This window comes from Lissotriton helveticus, chromosome 8, assembly GCF_964261635.1.
Source record: "Lissotriton helveticus chromosome 8, aLisHel1.1, whole genome shotgun sequence".
Lineage (NCBI taxonomy): Eukaryota > Metazoa > Chordata > Amphibia > Caudata > Salamandridae > Lissotriton > Lissotriton helveticus.
This window is the reverse complement of record NC_136069.1, coordinates 311,997,065-312,012,219: the sequence shown is the minus strand read 5'-3', so window position 1 is coordinate 312,012,219 and position 15,155 is coordinate 311,997,065.

Below are 15,155 nucleotides of genomic sequence, written 5' to 3'. Positions count from 1 at the left end.
GCAACATATTAAGGCTAAACCGATCTTGTGGCAAATCCGAATAGTTGTAACTACAGTGGATGTGATATACAGATTTAGGGCCTGATTCCGAGTTTGGCAGTCTTGGAGCGCCATGCCAGCGCCATGCTCCAAGACAGCCAAACCTGTATGCAGACTGCCCACCGTATTCCGAGTGGAATCCTGGTAGATGGTCCTGCTGCGGCGGTGGTCCCACAGCAGTGCCTTTTAATGGCTTCTATGTGAGCCTTAGAAAGGCAGTGTTGGGGGACCGCCACAGTGTGTTCCACCATGGCATGGACTGTGCAGTCCATGCTGTGCTGGAACTGGGGGTGCATACAGACAGGGAGGCACACCATGTGCCCCCTGGCATGCACCCCCATGCACAGAGGCACCAGGGAGCCCCGTAGGCCCCCCTTTGTTTCCTCACTGCCACACTTTTCATGGTGGGCTTACTGCCATGAAAACCGTGGTGGTGAGAAAACTCTTATTATGCTTGACGGTGCGGCAGCAGCACCACCAGCATATTACGGGCCTCAGACTGCTGCAAGACTGGCAGGAATCACAGATCCCTGGCGGTAGCAGCAGTCCTATAGTAATCCAACCGCCCAATTTGTAATCCAACAGTTGGACCGCCACCGCGAATTTGGCTGTCCATCAAACCGCCAAACTTGTAATTAGCCCATACCATAGTTCACTAAGGCATCCAATGTAGCAATTCCACTTTGCCAAACCTGAACTAACTTCTTACCTCAGTTATCACTTTTGGTTAAATAAAATTAACCTTATGGTCAAAGACATAAGATTTAAGCCACATGGTGTCCTTTGCTGGTGTAATAAACCAGCGCCTACTCCAGTACTTTTGGTGTAATATTGGTGTGCTTATTTTTACCCAACCATATTCCACACTGTGTCTTAATACTAATAACTCGCAACATAACCTCCTATTTCGCTCAGCATTAAGATTGTATTGGTCACAGGAGCTGAGCACTGGCTGACTCCATAACCTTCCATTAAAAACAAATGACTTAGTTGTGTTAAAGACACTGCGGCTGTTAATTTTCTTTGTCTGTGATTTATGTTTTTTATTCAAATTCTGTCCCTGTGATTTTCATTTTTGTGTTAAAAGAAATACAGTGACATGTGATGCTGTCTATCTCAACAGACACATGTGGGCTCCTGTGGCATCAAACAAGTATTGGGGTCTTTTTTGTACATGTAATATTTACAACATTGTAGTAATGCTCCTTGGTTGTTATCATCACCCTTCTCCTTAATTGAGCAGAAAAATCAGGCATTCTTTCAAAGTCAGGGAGCAGGATCTATGTAAATGGATTATATATAAAGGACTCCTGTACGGGGATGGGGGGCCGCAGGCATGATTTAAAAATAAAAGACTAGCTTACCTTCTAGGCCGCCGCTGCACATCTCTCCTGTAGTCTTCGCAGAGCACCGGAAGCACCCAGTCACCCGGACTCCAATAGTCAATCACAATAACAGAAACTGGTAGGCTAGGCATGTTCTCCACTGGGTTGTGCAACACAGCCCATTGGAGAACATCGCATCTAGGAGCAACACTGGGACCCCTCACTTCGAGGTCTTCGCCGCGCAGACGAACCTGACTGCGCCCTCTCCCCGTTATCCACTTCACCATACCTACAGCCCTTCCACCACCCTTTGACCGGGTTGGAAATATCACCGGTCCTCTGATTTCGATCCACGCCATATGCAGCCCTGATGAGTCACAGGTATCGCCCTGTTTGACGAAACACGTGTCGGCTGGCATTGTAAAATCCGAAGATAAGATCTACATAAAACAACGTGTTTTACCACACCACCGGTGTCAACTTACTTTGTTTTAACTCATTTATTATCAAACTGTTGATTATACGTGTGCCCAGTAACTGCTATACATTTTCATGGTGCCAAGGTTTCTCTTCCTTGGTTCTTCAAAGAGGTTTAGGGTTCTCCTCTATACTGGTTGCACCGTCCTATAACTATACGAATCCATCCATCACCCCTCACTATAATTCTGCACTGCTAGAGCGCCCTATTCCTGCTTACCTCAAACCCCCAGCAGACCTGATACCCATTGGAGAACATGCCAAGTGCGCATGACCGTTTGGATGGCCCCATAGGGCCGACCAAGTCATCATGCGCACTTAAGGAGAGGGTGTAAACCACTCCGGCTCCCTCTGACGTGGGGGATCCCAGCCCCACCCCACTCGACCTGGCTGGAGTCGGAGTTCCGCCCCCAAAAAATTATATTAACTTCTGGTTATTATCATTTTTTTTGCACTGCTCGACGAGCAGTGGTGTGACGCTCCTCTGCCTTAGCTGAGGAGCCGCCACTGAAGGACTCCACTCTACAATTCCTTCATTTATGATCTTTTTAACTCCTCCGGTTCCAGTGTGAGGTTGTTCGTCCAGCCCAGCAGGCACTGAGTGTTCAAGTGCGGGGAAACAAACCTTAATGCTCGTGGGATAGCACTGACATGTGGCCATTTGGAAGATTTAATCGCCTCCCGAGTTGCCTAACCACCCTGTGCTGCCAAACTGTTTAATGTGTTACTCATAAAGCTAACATCCGTCGTCATTAGCAGTGGAGCAGAAGGGAATAGATGCATACCTTTCATCAGATTTAGTTGTTAGAGCCATCGCAGCAAGCACTTCTGCGCCTAAAAAGACAACCAAGTATGGCTTCGTAATCCTGAGAATACTGGGGACCAATGGGAGAGGATGCAATTAATCCAATGCTTTAAATGGATCCTGACTCAGGGAATAACAACATTGTGTCCATGTATCCCTGAAGGTGCAACCAGTGGCCATGGAATTAACTTCCTGTACAGAAGTGATAGGTGTGAATGGCTATGAATCTCTCGATCCCCGGAAAGAAATGCCATGTCCCACATCTGGGCAGCTGGGCCGGACTGGCTACCGGGCGTTTTGGCATGCTGCCGAGCTGGGGGCTGGTGTCACTGCGGTGGGGGCTAATTTCGTTGATGGAGACCTGCATGTGCTTTGAAATAAACAAAGCAAAACGAATTTCGTTTAGCACACGCAGGTCCTTATCAACAAAATCAGCCCCCAGCTCGGCACCATGCCAAAAAGCCCAGTAGCTAGTCCGGCCCTGCTGGGCAGAAGTGAGACACAGAAAAAGTCAGGCCTTGGTAAGACAGGTGCTGGGACTTCTCCGCATTGATTATGACGCATGGAACCCTCAACCTGTGGCACACTTCCTAGGTATTCTGCAACACTTTGGAAAAGGAAGAGGGCGTTTATATACAGTGACCTAAATAAGGAAAATTGTTAAGTCATGTTACACAGAGAATAGGGGCCCTATGTTTTGTATGGCAGCTCCCTTGTGCACCCTAAAATGCAAAACATTCCTTGGTGTTACCTTTGATAATTAACTATTTAGGGACTATGAAAGCTTGGCCTAAGTGAATTGCGATAAAGTTGTAGGGAAGTGCTCTGGTGTGAATTACTAACTTTTATGACATGCGTGCTGTTCGCCCAGTGGTTAAAGTCTATAAAAGTAAAGCTGAACTATTAAAAACGTATAGCACCCCTTTATGGCTCCTTTTTATGTCCAATTATCTGGGAAAATCTGGATGCTCTTATTTGGAGGAAGGTGATTGGGGTGTGAAATAGTGGTCCAGAAGAGGTCCTACGACCCACATTGGGATCTGAATCACCTTGGCTCACCCTTCAATTTTTGAAGGCTGTTGCTGTAAAGAAGTTATGCACCAGACAGCTGTCTCTTAGTCTAAATATAGTTGATTTTGCATGACCCTCCTCAAATCTTGTGACTTCTTGATTTGTGCTTTGATCCAGTGGTGGCCCCTATTTACCATGGGTGGCGGGGTGGAGGATGGGTAGCGTTTAAATGGAGAAAAAAAAACCCTTACCTTCAGACGGCCACCCAGCCAGCTGCCACCTTTTGGTCAGCTCGCCGCCGCCTCTCACTCATGTAAGACTCCCCTAGCCAATCTAATTGGTCTGAGCGCCATGGATCCGCGCGCAGGCAGGGTATGGGAGCCTGGGTCATGTTCTGCACCCAGGCTGTAATGCAGCCTGGGTGCAGAACACGCAAAGTGCGCATGACGGTTTGACCGGCTGGTCAATGCGTCATTGCGCACCTTGGAATGGGCAAACCACTCCTCCCCTCCCCTGCCCCGGTAGTGCAGCTCCGCCCCACATCAGGAAAGGAAAACTAACATGATAATAACGCTAGTTATTATAATTTTAGTTTTCTTTAGCTACTGCTCCGTGAGCAGTGGGGTGACGCTCCTCTGCCGGTGCACAGACATAATATCGACTCCAAAATATCGTTTGGACAGAATATCGAGTTGTAAATATCGTTTGGACAAAATATCGACAGGACAGAATATAGACAGCCAAAATATCGTTTTTAAGGTAACGGAAGTAATATCGACTGTAAATAATATAGAAAGTGAAAATATCCAAGTATATAATCTAGATAGTAAAAAATATCGTTTTTTAAATAATATTTAATTATTTATAGTGTTTTTATGTTATAATATGTGTGAAAAGTGTCATTTTATGTTATAATTATTTTTAATTAATGATTTTTTTAATTATTGTGTAATTTTATTCTGTAGCGGGTTGTGGGTTCATAGGGGAATAGGGTGGGAAGTAATTTAATTATAATTAATTAAATATGTAAATTTATTAATTGGTAGTAATAATTAATTAATTGGTAATTAAATAATATTTGTTAATTATTTAACATTTAATTGGTAATTAATTTAATTTAATTGATTAATTGCTAATTATGTAAATTAAAATAATTTATTTCCTGTAGCGGGTTGTGGGTTTATAGGGGAATAGGGTGGGAAGTAATTTAATTATAATTAATTAAATATGTAAATTTAATAATTGGTAGTAATATTTAATTAATTGTTAATTAAAAAATATTTGTTAATTAATTAAAATGTAATTGGTAATTAATTTAATTTAATTAATTAATTGCTAATTATGTAAATTAAAATAATTTATTTCCTGTAGCGGGTTGTGGGTTTATAGGGGAATAGGGTGGGAAGTAATTTAATTATAATTAATTAAATATGTAAATGTATTAATTGGTAGTAATATTTAATTAATTGTTAATTAAAAAATATTTGTTAATTAATTAAAATGTAATTGGTAATTAATTTAATTTAATTGATTAATTGCTGATTATGTTAAATTAAAGGGGTATTTTTAGGGTTCAGGGTCAGTTTTTAGTTTTTGGGTAAAGGGGTATTTTTAGGGTTCAGGGTCAGTTTTTAGTTTTTGGGTAAAGGGGTATTTTTAGGGTTCAGGGTCAGTTTTGGGTTTTTGGGTAAAGGTTTTTTTTTAGGGTTCAGGGTCAGTTTTGAGTTTTTGGGGTACAGGGGTACAGTGTAAAAATAAAGTAAAATTAAATTTACATTAATTTAATTTAATGAAATGAAATTAAATTATATTAAAATAATTTTAAATAAAAAAAATTATTATATACTTACCAATACTTACGTTGTAATGGTAGTGCGTTGTAAAAGTTGCGTTGTAACGTCATATATCCACTGTTGCACTCTTTGGAGTGGGAATAGTAATTTTAACCCCTACGCTATCCAACGCTTTCCCTACTGTTGCACCCACTGGAGTGGGAATAGTAATTTTTACTCTTTTGTATTTGTAGGTTAATAATATTGGCTATTATTTAATTAAATTTGGTACTATATATATATATGTTTTAAGAAATATGATTAAAAAAATATTTTTTTTTTACTTTCATTAATTATTTAATTATTAAAAGTTATTTTAAGTATTGTTAAGTATATTTTAGTAATTAATTTTAATGTAATTAAACATTGTTTTTATTAAAGTCGATATTTTTTACAACTATATTTTTGTAAACGATATTTTTAACTCGATATTTTTGTACTTACCTGTTTGTAGATAGAAACTCGATATTTTGTCTCTCGATATTTTGTCAACGATATTTTTGTTGGTCGATATTCTGTCCCTCGATATTATTTCAGTGATCCCCTCTGCCTTAGCAGAGGAGCCGCCACTGCTTTGATCTAGAAATTTGTATCCAGCGGGGTAAAACTAAGACCAGCAGAAGGTTTATACTTTATCCTAAAAATTCCGATTTCCGATCACTTGGGAAAAAAATCGTCCTACGATGATTACTGTAAAACTTATGTATGAGGTGATTTGTTTATTTCTGAGCTCCACCGTGGGTTCACCTGCTGGGTGTACCTTCACTGGAATTCGATTTGGATAAGCAGAGACTCTTGGGAAATCAGAAATGACCATGAAGTGGAGCGCGACCCACTAGCTGTGGGTAATGCTATCAAGCTCCGAAAACCATGTGGCATATTTTATTTAATCGCACTACACATTGCGTGGACAAGGCCTTCAGCATCCTGCGTATGGTGGCAAGCACTATACAAATACAATACAGTGCAATTCAAGGTCGATGAACATTGCATACGCTTTGAGAATCCTGAATGATTCTTGTGATGATGATAAGATTAATGATTTAATATATGTAAATCCTGTACTAACGACTGGCGTCTTGGTTACATTTTGAAAAATGTGATTAATGTTAGTCTATCTAACTTAATGTTGATAAATTGTATTGCATGACTTCCATTCCACTTAAATTAGATTTGTGAAACATCAATTACAACGCAGGTATTACATCGTACTGCCTTTATAATGATTGCGACGTTACCACGAGCTCCATTACAATGCAAGTTATTGCAACAACTTGCTTTAGGGAATGCGGTGTTAGACTGGTGTTGGATTTTAAGTCCAACACCTTCACTACTGATACACAGACTGGAGCTGTAATAGTACCTTAAACTATTCCAAAGTCCAGCGCTTCCCTAAAGCAAGTCATTGCAATGACTTGCGTTGTAATGGAACTCGTGGTAACGATACTGTCGTGGTACTGACTGCGTTGTTATGCCACACATGCTTTTGGCATGCGTGGTAACAGATGCAATTCATTAGTTTGTATAAACTACGAAGAAAATACAAATAATAAAACAAAGTTGCCATGCCCTGTAACTGCAGCACATGGTACCGCACTTCGCGGATGTACCCCAAGCTGCAGCAACTTGTGCATGTAACCACTTCCATTAAGTAGCCTGTCAATCAAGTCCCGGTGTGCATTATGGGAGCGCCGCCAAACACAACACAAAACCGCCATTCATGGCTCTGCCATCTTTATGCTTGTGCACGACTGCACTGGCATCGAGGTAAACCACACATCTCACAGTGGGGGTGGCTCATGTTTTGTTCTGTCTTGTTGACTTTGTAGAAAGCTCATGCACACCACATGTCTACTCTCTACACATACAGTCACGTGCCCTGTTGCTGAGGGAACACATGTAGGCCTGTTTACCACAGACTTTTTATGATATGTCTGTCAAACAGTCTGTTCGCGTTCATGTCCACTGCGGAAGCGGGGCTCTCACATCTCCATTCGAAGCGTGAATAATGGTTTAGATATCATTTCTGTTTCAAATTCCTTTCCAGGCGCATTGAAATCCTGTCTCCGATGATTGAGCAAAGGTGTACTGCAAGTTGTGGCAAGGGCAGTGTTCTACTTATAACAGACTGAGTTCCTCTTTACATGTTCCAACACCTCTGTGTGAAGAGTTTCTTTCAACCAAATGAACAAAGAGCGCTGGAGGCTTTCCAAGCCCCTGAGGCTTGGACCGCACATCCTTTTTATTGTAACTGTAATGTGTTCCAATTCCTCTTTCTCTGTGGGTGTCTGCGGCCTGGATCCCTAAGTTGTTTTAAGTCGATGTGGCCAAGTGAGGCAAAGGTGCAGCACTCATTTTAAAAGCCCCCAGTACATTTTCAGGTAAGGAACACGGAAGCCTGTACTGCAGAGTTAGAGTCACTGAAAGGAATACATATATATTTTATAAGTCGGCATACGATGGAGAAGTAAAATTAAAATTAAATAAAAAAATTAACGAAACCACTTACCTTGCGGTGAGGGCAAGCTTTTTTTTAATTTTAAATCATACGTTAAGTTACTCAACCCCCTCCCTGCACCGCACCTGACGCGCTCCGCCCCACCGCTTCACCACTCTTACCTGTGCCGGCCGCCACTGGGCCTAGAAAATCTACTATTGTAATGTTAATTTCTTGAACGCTACTGAAAGGGTTTTACACCAAACCAAAAAAAGGAACTTCTTGAGTAATGCTCTACTTTCATGCCATGGTTGGTGCAATTTCGTTCAGCCTTTTCTCTGTAGCTGAATCGGCAGTTTCTTATGGGAATTAAAATGGAAAAAGTAACTTTTTTAAATCCCTCCTGAAGTACCGCAGCTCTACCTCTAGCACTGCAGTGCCACTAAACAGCATGTACATGCACTTCTATAATCAGGAATGCACCACTGCTCCCGAGCAGCACACCTCCTCCTTTGAAGGGTAGTACCACCATCCCTACTACACCACAGTTATACCTATATTCTTTAAAATACTGGATGGCGGATAGTCCTCAAACCCAGGTTTGCAGGTTGCAGGCCATCTTCAGGTTAATGGTCCAGATACCTCCATCTTAACATGTTGGCTTAATATGAGGTGTACAAAAGCCAGTATTCTAATACTAAGGGCTGTAGGGATGTAGGACACCAAATACCGGTCGGTAACGGCCGATTTCGGCAGTTACCGACCGGTATTTGGCTTTTGAAATGTAGGGGGCCTTACCGGTAAGGGAGCCGTACCGGTAAATTTACCGGGGCCGAATCGGTAAATTTACAGAATCGGTAAATCTAGATGTAGGTGGCACTGAAAACAGTGCCACAGGCCCTTAAGAATTCGTTATTTACCATGAAATCCTATTTCATGGTAAATAACGAATTCCTGTATATATGCACATCTGTGCATGTACACCTGTACCATGTGGCACACATACATGCCCTAAGGGCATGTATGTGTGTCACATGGCACACAAGCCAGAATCAGGGGTGCAACAGGGTGTCAAAGTGACACCCTGTCCCCCTTGACAATTCGGTAATTTTACCGAATCGGTATTTACAGATTCGGTAATTGACATTGATTCCTATGGGCCTCAAGGCCCATAGGAACCAATGGCAATTACCGAATCGGTAAATACCGATTCGGTAAATACCGAATCATACCGATTCGGTAAAAATTACCAAATTTTTACCTAAATCTCATTTACCGAATCTAGAATACCGAATCGGTAAAATTCGGTATTCTAGAGTCGGTAAATGAGATTTACCTACATCGGGCCCTAAGTTCCTAAAAGCGACAAAAAGGATTTACATCACACCAAACAAAAGCACTTCCTTAAATAAAGCTCTACTTTCATGCCACTTTTTGTGCGATTCCATTGAGTTGTTTTTTGTTGAAGCAATGTCAACAGTTTCCTATGGGGATTAAAATTTGAACCCCTTCTGTCTCTTTGCCCCCCATTTCTAGGCTCTGGGGATCATCACCTCCCTAGGACTTATGTTTATATGAATACAGGGCCACGTAGATCTCCCCGACCCTGGGAACCACCACCACCCGGGGCTTTTATTTTAAAAATTGTGGTAAGGCGCCTGGGCCCCTGGGACCCCCAGGCTCTACCACCTTCCTGGTGCCAAATACATGTATTAAAAGGAGAGATGGGCCATGTGGCCCCCTCAGTGCCCGGCTGTAACTCAATGGGTAGAGGAACAACTGGGCCCCACCTCCTTGGGCCAATTTCAGCCCCTGGGAAGCCATCCTCTGGGGCCCAGAGATAAACAAATGGGGCAGGGAACACGTGGCTCCCCCCCCAGGGCCAATTTCGGCCCCGGGGACCCCATCCCCCAGGGCTGGTCAATGTCTCCAGGGTGCCCCCAGGGCATCCAGTGTGCAATGGGACCACGGTGGAGCCTTAAGGCCCCTGCGGTCCAAGCTGGCTCACCGCCTCCTGGGGAAGCCAGCATTGCTGCCGCAAGCAGGGAGCTGCCTTAAATAGCAGTGTTTTCATCTGTTTCCCTGCACGTTCAAGGAAACAGATGAAAACTCCTCTTCTGCAAGCTGGAGCTGTTTGACAGTTCCCACAGGCAGAAAGCGGATTTATGTTTGCTTTGGATTGGTGGGAGCTGTCAGCTCCCACCAAGCCAAAGCAAGCAGCTACCTCCCAAGGGTGGGCACCTCAGGAGGTAGCAGGAGCTGGCCCTGGGGGGGTGATGGGCATCAGCCCCATCCATGGCTCCATGAAGGGGGCTACATGGCCCCCTTCTATTGTGGTATTTAGCCCCAGGGATGTGGTGGTCCCTGGGGCCAGGGGTCTGCAACAGATTTATTTCAGCCCTGGGGAGGTGGCTGTCCCTGGGGCTGCTGGGGGGGGGGGGGCGTGCAGGGCCCTGCATTCTCTTAGCATAATTTGCCCTGCATACATATTTTCAGGTGCCCCAGGGAAGTGGCGGTCCCGAACGCTGTGGGGGGCATGCGGGCCTCTCCGCATTTATTTAAACAGATTTGCCTCGGGAGGTGGTGGTCCCCGGGGCTTTTATAAACCCTAGGAAGAGGGGCCCATGCACCCTCTCCTATTTTAATAGTATGCTCTCGGGACCTGGCCTATCCGTGGGCTATAATAAAAGCAAGCGTAGGAGACCGTGCTTGTTTTAAAAAAAAAAAAAATGTTTACTGGGGATTTACGACCCGTCGCATATTTGTAGCAAAATCTTTTTGAAAAAACTATTTTTGCCCCAGCAGGGTCCCTTTGGGACCCCTCCAAGTGGCCTAGGGGGTCAGGGTACTCCTACCTTGCCCCCTTCTCTTTTTGTTTAACATTTTTGTGGGACTCAGCAGAAGCTGCGTCCCAAGATGGCTGATAATACTTCCTGGATGAAGTGTTGGCAGGCAAACAGATCAGCACAGGATTGGAACAGTTTCGGAGCCTTCGCATCCCTATATATACAAACTGGCTGTTCTCTTAATATCTCAAAAACTACTGAACGCATTCACGCCAATTTACAAAAAGATCGCTTTCTGTACCAACAGGAACCTTTCTGCCAAATTTGGTGTAATTCCGGTTAGCAGTTCGGGCTGCAGTTGTGTCTAAAATCCCTATGGAAAATTGCATGAGGAAAACGTGTTTTGAGACCCCCCCTTTTCTCGGCCCCCATTTGACAAATCACCCTGAGATTTTCAAGACAGCAGCTGAAGTGAGCGTCATACTAGTTTGAAAAGTTTGCAAGGAGTCATCAAACGGCGTCAAAGTTATTGGAAAACAAAAAACGCTCTTTTTATGGAAACTAGGACCTAACTATACCTACCTAGGTTATATATATATATATAAATGAACTGTTGAGTCTTCAGGCATATTATGGACTACCTTTACCAGCATGCCTGTGGTAACGCCCACATGGGTGGGACTCTTCTATTGAATAAATTATGTTCCCAACGCATGGCTCATTTTTCATCACTTCGCCAGTGAACAAGAGCTCCCTAGCTCGAAACGCGTATGGCTGTTTTAAAGGGATGTGTCATGCTGACAGCTAACTACCTGTGGCGCCATGTGCATTAACCCTTCCTTGTGCGGCGGCTCCTTAAGGGCAACCTTGGTGGATGAAATTTTGAGCGGCCTTGCCGGTCGCGGAGCTGCCCCGCCGCTTCCAGTGGATCCTAGGTGTTGGTGACAAGCGACACTCGCAGGAAAGGAGGGGGCCTGAGCCACAGGTTTATATTAGGAAGCTGATCGCCATGCTGCAGGACCTTTTGCCCATTGGGGATTAACATTTTAAGTGATGTTATGTGCAGCGCACTTGCCTGAATGAACTGTTGAGTCTTCAGGAATATTATGGACTACCTTTACCAGCATGCCTGTGGTAACGCCCACATGGGCGGGACTCTTGTATTGAATAAATTATGTTCCCAACGTATGGCTCACTTTTCATCACTTCGCCAGTGAACAAGAGCTCCTTAGCTCGAAACGCGTATGGCTGTTTTAAAGGGATGTGTCATGCTGACAGCTAACTACCTGTGGCGCCGTGTTCGTTAACCCTTCCTTGTGCGGCGGCTCCTTAAGGGCAACCCTGTTGGATGATATATATATATATATATATATATATATACATATATATATATATATATATATATATATATATATATATATTCACTGAAAAAACCATAGGTTATAGACCATATATAGTTAGGAGTTAGCATTTACAAAACCTTGAAAATTCACTGAAAAAACCATAGGTTATAGACCATATATAGTTAGGAATTAGCATTTAAAAAACCTTATTTTACTCACACAAAACCATTGAAATTCCATATATAGTTAGTTGTACTAACTATATATCGCGCACCCGCAATCCACTGCTGATCATGTCACATATTACATCATTCATGACATGGTCAGTGACATCACTGATGACATCACTGATGACATCTCAAATGACATCACTGATGACATCACTGATGACATCTCAAATGACATCACTGATGACATCACTGATGACTACATCCAGTGACTGTATAATTCTGTAAAGTTAAAATATGTCTTACATATTGAAGAATGAGTGGATGTATAAGTGTCTTGATGAAGGATTTAATAGGGGCATGACTGACTGTATGAGTGACTGACCAAAAAAAACCAAAAAATATATAAAAACGTTCAGAAAAATTCAAAAAAAGTAAAAAAATGTTCAGAAAAATAATAAAAAAAATATAAAACAACAAAAACAATAAAAAAAAAGTTCTTTTCAGAACGACCTCCCCGTTATAAAACAATTGGTAGAATATTTGGAACTCTGCCAACCTCTATTTCTTTTGGTTCGCTGCCCGGTTCGCTCGCCGGTACGCGAACCGGGAGCGAACCAAAAATTAAAAAAAAAAAAAAAGAACAGTAAGTATAAGGGAAGGAAACAGACAGTTATGTTAAAAGAAAGACAGCTATAGGGGAGTAAACTAGAGATACTGTTACCCGCAATCGACTGCTGATGATGTCACATATTACATCATTCATGACATGGTCAGTGACATCATCAGCAGAGGATTGCGGGTAACAGTATTCCTAGTTTACTCCCTATAGCTGTCTTTCTTTTAACATAACTGTCTGTTTCCTTCCCTTATACTTACTGTTGTTTTTAAAAAAAAATTTTTTGATCAGTCAGAAACAGTGACAGTAATAGAGACAGAGTGAGTGACCAAGAGTGAAGAAGTATGAGAAGAGAGGGACTAAGAAAAATAGTGGAAGGAGTAGAGTAATTAAGTAATAGAGAAAGGAATGAGGGGAGTAGCAAAGGCAGGAAAGTGATGCTTAAAGAAATGAAGCAGTGGAACTAATAGAAGTTAAATGTGATAGAAATATAACGAAAAGAGTACAAAACATTTACCTTATAATTGTCGTTAAGTTAGTCATTTGTTATTTTTATACTTTCAATCTGTGAAAGAGAGAACAAACATTTGAAAAATATTAAAACATGTTTTTAATAAATTAGAAAAGACAAGGGAAAAGATTGAAGGACAAACAGTTTTTCAACAACTTTGACACTTACAGAAGCCTCTGCTTCTCCATGCCCCTACACAATCCTAAAAATATACATTTTAAACTAACAGTATCTTGATGCAGATGAAGTGAGTCCTATCTTGCAACATGGTGCATCTTTTGCTTCACTGCTGCATCGGTTTCATGTGGCATTATTTTTTTACAGCATGACACATCTGCCTAGATGCATCATTTTGTAATTTTGTCGCCTCATAGCAAATCTTTTCAACCGCCACTGCGTCACAAAAGTGACGCACAGTGGCGCAAAAGAGACATACACCTATCATAAATCTGTCCCTAACATGTTAAATGATTGATTCAGGATGACAATAAGGTGTGCCCTATCCAGAGGTTTGTTTAAGGTGAGGCCTACTCAGGGTTGCAGATTAAATGGAGATGGGGCATCCCTAAGCCTTGCTGGAGCTGCATGGCACTTGCGATGCAGCTCCAGTAATGCGCCACCTTTACGGCACAGATGCGTCACGCATCTGTGCTGTTTTTGCCCCATGGTGCGCCGCATTGTAAATGCAGCGCACCATGGGTGGCTGAACAGCGGCGCAGGATGACTGGCACATCCCTGGGGATGCACCAGTCATCATAAATCTATCCCTAAGCTTCTTATCTTGTTGGAGATGAAGTGAGGCCTGTCTTGCAACATGGTGCATCTTTTGCATCACTGCTGCATCGGTTTCATGTAGCACAGGTTTTTTACAGCATGACACATCTGCCTAGATGCATCAATTTGTAATTTTGTTGCCTCATAGCAAATCTTTTGCACCGCCGCTGCATCACAAAAGTGACGCACAGTGGCGCAAAAGAGGCATACACCTATCATAAATCTGTCCCTAACATTTGAAATGATTGATTCAGGATGACGATAAGGTGTGGCCTCTTCAGAGGTTTGTTTAAGGTGAGGCCTACTCAGGATTGCATATCAAATTTATGCTTGTTGAAGAATACAGAGGAGATAATACATGTGAAGGCCTACCAATGAAGTAAGTCATGTCCACTTCACTCTTGAACAAAGGCCAGACCTCTTCTGTGTCCGTGGACAGACCTAAACTTCATCTGCACAATGTCATTCGTAAACTTACACAACACAGGTGATGTAATTGAAAAATGTGGAGTTTCTTTTCCTCATTTCACAATCACATCATCTGTGTTGCCTAGGCTTAGGTATCTCATAGTGCAGATGTAGTGCAGCATATTAAACAGTACCCAGAAGTGCAGCACTGCATGCATCAACTTTGACACTTACAAAAGCTTCAGCTTCTGCATGCCCCCTACACAGTGCTAATTATATACATTTCAAACTGATGGTATCTTGCTGGAGATGAACTGAAACCTATCTTGCAACATGGTGCATCTTTTACACAAAAGTGACCCACAGCGGAGCAAAAGAGGCGCACGGCCACCATAAATCTGACCCTAACATTTTAAATGATTGTTTCAAGATGCCGATAAGGTGTAACCTATCCACAGATTTGTTTCAGGTAAGTCCTACTCAGGGTTGCAGATGAAATTTAGGTTTGTTGAAGAATACAGAGGAGATAATACATGTGCAGACCTACCAACGAAGTGAGTCATGTCCACTGCACTCTTGAACAAATGTCAGACCTCCTCTGTCTCCAGGAACAGGCCTAAA